Here is a 6,263-nt window from a genome sequence, read left to right as displayed (position 1 = left end):
ACCATTCTAATTACCCAACAAATATTGTTTTGAATACTCCATTGAGTTGATAAATTGTTTTAACACTCGGAACGGTTTCAGAAAGGTTATATTTCTGTAATTTATTATGATATCCGAAACTCGTTTATTTTGATCCCCACTATTCCCGCTTTGCTATTTTATCACACTATTGCCTTATTTTCGAACAATATAAAAATGAAATGTTTTGATTGTCCTCCTAACTACTGAAGAGAAATTATTACAATGATTCCCTCGAGTCTGGTAAACCATTTTGAGATATGAAAATGATTTCAGTAGTACTATTTTCCGTGATTCATTATGACATATGACGTACATTTACTATGATTCCGTCCGACTCCATTGATTTGATTTGTCATTCGATATGCCTCATTGAGTCTCTGGAAATCTGTGATATTTTAATTGCATTTAGTCTCTCACTACTCCATTCGTGGATGTCCCAATGTTTCCCACACTGAGCCCGGGCCAGGATATGTTGTCAAGCGTAATCATCTGCATTGTTCGCCGCGCCTCGATGTGAGGGGGCAGGTATATATGTACATGGGTTTGTGGAGTATGATGTGCCATGTACACATTCTGATATGATCTGATATGGCCATTTGATATGATATGTTATGCTACGGGGTTATCCCCTACTCTGCTCTGTTCCTTATGTATGGTGGCACCAGCGTCGGGGGGGTGGCCACGTTCTGTTTGCCGAGTCCCTTTGGCAAGGGCCGGCTATGATATGATATATGTTTCTGCACACACTCCTCATGTTTTAAAATATGCATCTGATACTCCGGACGTCACACTCACTTCTCTGTAAGTTCTGTTTCAGTTATGATCTGTTCCGTAATGGGATCAGGTACGACATATGTTTTTCAACAAGTACTATTTATGCTTTGTGAACAATATTTTGCTAATCTGGATATTCTGTCCATTTTCTGTATCTTCTGCTATGACTATGACCTTGTTTGCTGCGTTCTGTGCTTTACATGCTCAGTACATATTTCGTACTGACCCCCTTTCTTCAGGGGCTGCGTTTTCATGCCGCGCAGGTACAGAAGATAAATTTGCTGACCACTTGCCTAGGACATCTATTCTTCTACATTGGAAGTGCTCTTTTGTTCAGAGCATGTATGTTGGTACAGCTTGCCGCTATATATATATATATATGTAGGTTATTCAGGGGTATGACGGGGCCCTGTCCCGTCTTATGGTTCTGTTATGATTTGTAGAGGTCTGTAGACATACTTGTGTGGGTTCTGCATATGTTTGGTTATGATACGATCTGTGAGAGCCTCATCGGCTTCCATGTACTGTGTCGGTTCCTTTATGCTAATTACTAACGTCAAGTGATTTTTATATTTGAAATATTCTGTTATTATGCTAAACTGGGTTATTGGGTACGTTTGGGTGTCCAGCACGGACATTAGTCGCGGCCTACGGAGTTGGGTCGTGACATAATGTTTTACGGACCGTATAATGGACCGTAAAACCATCACAGAAATGGTTGCTCGCTGGTGAAGTTTTACGGTCAGCTATACGGACCGTATAATGGACCGTAAAACGTTCACAGTGAAGGGTGAAGGAAAGACCCATTTCACGGTCAATTATACGGACCGTATAATGAACCCGACAGATCAGTGATGGGTTATTAAATAAGAGGCCAAGTTCATGAAATCATTTCCACATTTTATCCTTCTCTCTAAAACATCTCTCTACATTTATTACACAAGTTTTCTAGGATTATAAGCCATCAACAACATAAAACAAGTGAATCAAGAGTAAGAACCCATCAAAGATCATCTAAAGTCAAGAAATCCAAATGAAGGGAAACTAGGGTTTTTGCTCAAGTGGAGTATTATCAACTAAGGCTTGTTCCTCCAACTTCTAAGGTAAGATTCATGATATTTATATGTTGTTTGAGGTATTTGAGAGTTAAAATGCTTGCACATTAGAAGAGTATAGCAAAATGGGTCATGAATGATGAATAGTAACGTTTTGAGAAATAGTTCGAATTGAATCATGATTGTTGTTGTGTTGTGACATGAATGTGTTATAAATGACGTTAAGACCATGAAATAGACATTGTAAATGAATGGACGAAGTTGGGTGTTGTGACCATGAATGTGGATAAATGAAAGTGAATTGAGAAACCTAGATAATGTGGATGATTAATGGCCATTGTTATGATATTATGAATGTGTTGTTGACGTTTGGGAGTTGAATTACGATATGGGCAAATGTTGTACAAATAAAGGAGATGCTGCCCAATTTTCTCTAGCTTTAGCCATGTGTGCTAGTTATCGATTCTAATAATAGTATGACCCTAATGAAGGTAGAAATGTGAGCATCAGAGGAGTACGTACAAGTGTAGAGTAGTTCGACGAAAAGGTATGTAAGGCTAACCCTTCTTTCATAAGGCATGGTTCTTTGGCCAAGTTTCTAAATCCTCTATACGAGTATGTTGTCTTCAAATGATTGATCTTCCGAGCTCGTAAACTCATTATCCTTGATATGTACTACGATTGTACTACGCTCTTCATATGACGAGTAAGCCTATAATATAGACGTAACGATAATAATGATGATAATAATAATGATGCTAAAGGTACCTATGGGCTATTATACTTATGTGTGCCTATGAAAGGCTATAATGAAACCCCGAGCTTATAACGCCGGGTAGAATATATTTATATGTGTGTATATGTTTACGTAACGCGCGCGCACATTTGCAGATGGTACGGATAACCCTGATGCCTTGGTAGGGCCAGGTAGATATAACCTTGAGCCTTGGTTGGCCAAGTATGTACGAAACACCGAACCTTCATGGTAGGGTATGCTCTGTATATCTGTATATATGTGTATATGCTATGTATATGACATCATTAAGAGTACGAATATGTTATGTATATGAGATGTAAAGGATTATGAGGGTAATTAAGTACGGATATGGATGTATGTATGCGGATACGAAATAGAAACGGAATGTCTCTATGGAAAGCAAGTAAGTGCCATGATGATGATATTATTGTCTCCCCTCCTATGCTACTTCACATGTTGTTCATTATGCTTCTTTATCGATGTTGATCATGCTTTACATACTCAGTACATTCGTCGTACTGACGTCCTTTTGTTTGTGGACGCTGCGTCATGCCCGCAGGTGCACAGGGAGATAGACTTGATCCATAGCTGCTTATTCAGAGATTACATAGCAGAGCTCCATTTCCTTCGGAGCCATAGCTTTTGGGTACTTATTCTTTTGTGTATATAATTATGGGCATAGCGGGGTCCTGTCCCGCTCATGTGATATGTTATACTCTTCTTAGAGGCTCGTAGTCACGTGTATATGACTAGATATGTCTGGCCTTGTTGGCCCGTGTTTTGTATATCATTTTGTCGGCCACGTCGGCCCATGTACATCGATGTGGCATAGATGCCTATGATTATATCCCGCGTTTTGCGCATTTGGAATAATTTTTCCTTGTAGAAAATAAGGCTATGTTTTTATTTTATTTAACACATATGTGATATCCATGAAAAATATTGATGCGGAAATACGGAGGAAGGCTAAGGGCAAAAATTGGAATTTTGGAAATTAGTTTCGGGAATTACAAATAAGATCCATAAATCAATTGGGCTTAAAAAAACAAATAAGAGAGATGAGGCCCAAAAATTTGAAGGGTGGCCGGCCATAGAATAGGCCCAAGCCCATGAAATTGGTCATGTGATTCATCATGTGATCAAATAATATAAGAAGGGGATAAGTCTTCATTCTTACTCAAGAATGTTCAAGAAAATAAAACAACGAAAGAGAGCAAGAGAGGGGGGGTTTCGGCCCCTTCAAGAAAAGGAAAAAAAAATTCCAAGTCCATGAATTTTGATTCAAAAATCATAATTTTCTAGCAATATTATTAACTCAAGGATGCTCTTCAACATGGTATAATTTTTAAGGCAAGAAAGTGCTTGTGTTGGCAAGTGGGAGTTTGAAGAAAAAGGTAAGATTCCTATTCTTTTGTGTTATGGAATAAGTATATATGTTGTAAGGATTGGAATTAGATGAGAATTATGGAGTTGTGATGTGTGTGTGTGAAGCCGTGTGTGTGTGTGTGGTGAATCATGGCCGTGAGCCATAGTATAGTGAAGAGGAGATGAAATGGAATTCATTTAGTGTGTTAGTTGTGTCGTTGTGGCATTTATGACGTAAATAAAGGTTTAACGAGTTGAGTTGGCATTGAAATGGGTTGTGGGTGTTATGGGAAATTATGTGATTTTTATGTAATTTTTATATAATTATGAAAGTAAGATTCTAAATGTGAATTATGGTTGTTGTTAATGAACTTGGAAGAAAACAATGCGATTTGGTAGGTTCGTCGCATTTGTTGAAGTTTTGGGATAGAATATGGAAATTGGCGGCATACTTGAATCCATGTATATTGCTTGGAACGCTATTGAAATACGTTTGAATAACCTTGAATGAGTAAATGAATATGATAATGTTGATATTAGTTTGATATTGTGGAGTTTGAATGGAAGTTGTCGCCTTATGTAGAAAGGAAGAATATTGATGCTAGAGCCTATTTTGTTGTGATTCTTGATTCATTTGGTATTGTTGGGTTGTTGTTGTTGATATTGAGCCGAGCTAAGTCTCGGGGATGTCATATGTATAGGGGAAGTGCTGCCGAAATTTCGGTAGACAAATATAAAGTTAAGTGGATTCTTAAAGTCTTGAAATTCCTAATTGGTAACTTTGACCATTTGTAGATTCTGAGCGAAACGGGATTTGAGTTTTGGACGAGCGCAAGACGTATGTAAGGTATGTAAAGCTTCCCACTTCTTCTTTTGGCATGTCTTAGTATGTTAGGTTGATATCGGAACCCCGGGAGCATTTCCGCTCCTCGAAATCCGATCTATAGAATGGCTACTATTCATTCAATTCGATTGAAGCCTAATGACTCTATTTTGGCTAGAAAGCAATCAAACGTCTGAAACCTATGTAAATGAGACCGGGTTACTTTGAAATCCTTATGTATGATCTTATAGACCCGAAATGTTCATAAATTATGCTCGCCACCTCGACTTGACCCGAGGTGGGCCCGCTAACCCCGAGATGCCTTATTTGTCCTACTAGGCTCTCTTTTTGGATAAGCTTCGATAAAGAATCTTCGATTTTGAAATTGTCCTCTATGAAATAATGTTCGGAACACTAGGATATAACAAACTATGTTTTGAGCCATACGTACCACTTTGGAAACATTTTGTGAAATAAACTTTCGTACCAACTAATCATTTGACTATTTTGGTTAATGAACTGACTTATGAAGTAATCAAGTTTTGAAAGGCTATTTTAATATACAAAGTGCATTGTTTGCTCACGACTCCGCTCGTGCCTTATTATGACTTCGTTCACCGGTTCCCGGGCCGGTTATGATTCGTGCGCCCTATGATGATTCGGCCGTATGCTGTGTTACGGTTCCCCGAGGCCTCGCCATAGGGCCGGGTTCCGTTTGGAGTTATGCTGTGATATGGCTGTGATGTGATACGCTCAGATGTGTGTGTTCGGGGATGTACGGAGATTTGAACTTTCTGGTGTTATGCTGTGTGTGGCACCAGCGTCGGAGTGGTGACCACGTTCCTGAGCTTTTGCATGATTTTATCTGCATTATGTATATATGTTTTCAGTACAGGTTTGACATACTGTTCAGTATTTCCCCTTTTGTATCCTGTTTGTTTTCCGTTGTGGCTTATATCTCTGTACTCTATGCTTTACATACTCAGTACATCTTTCGTACTGACCCCCTTTCTTCGGGGGGCTGCGTTTCATGCCCGCAGGTACAGACACCGGTGATCCACCACTGTAGGCTCCACATTCTGCTATCACAGAGTGCTCCCTTGATTCGGAGCCCACATTTTGGTACACATGTCTTTTGCTACATATATGTTTTTGTACATTTGATTATTTGGGTACGGCGGGGCCCTGTCCCGTCATATGTCTTCGATTTGATTTGTAGAGGCCTATAGTCATATATATGGGTCATGGGTCATTGTGTGTGCGCGTTTGTTTGTGATCTATGTCTTAGTGCGGTCCCGTTTACTATTATGGCCAAAACGACCCATTTGTCTATATACGATTATGTATCTGGCGATGTATATTCCGCCAACCTATCAGATTTGGATACGGCCAGAATGGCCTGTATATTTGTATATGTGCTTATGATCGGCGATATGTATTCCACCGCCCCTTTTGGCTTTGATATGTT

Source organism: Lycium barbarum, chromosome 11 (assembly GCF_019175385.1).
Source record: "Lycium barbarum isolate Lr01 chromosome 11, ASM1917538v2, whole genome shotgun sequence".
NCBI classification, from domain to species: Eukaryota; Viridiplantae; Streptophyta; class Magnoliopsida; order Solanales; family Solanaceae; genus Lycium; species Lycium barbarum.
This window is presented reverse-complemented; position numbering follows the sequence as displayed.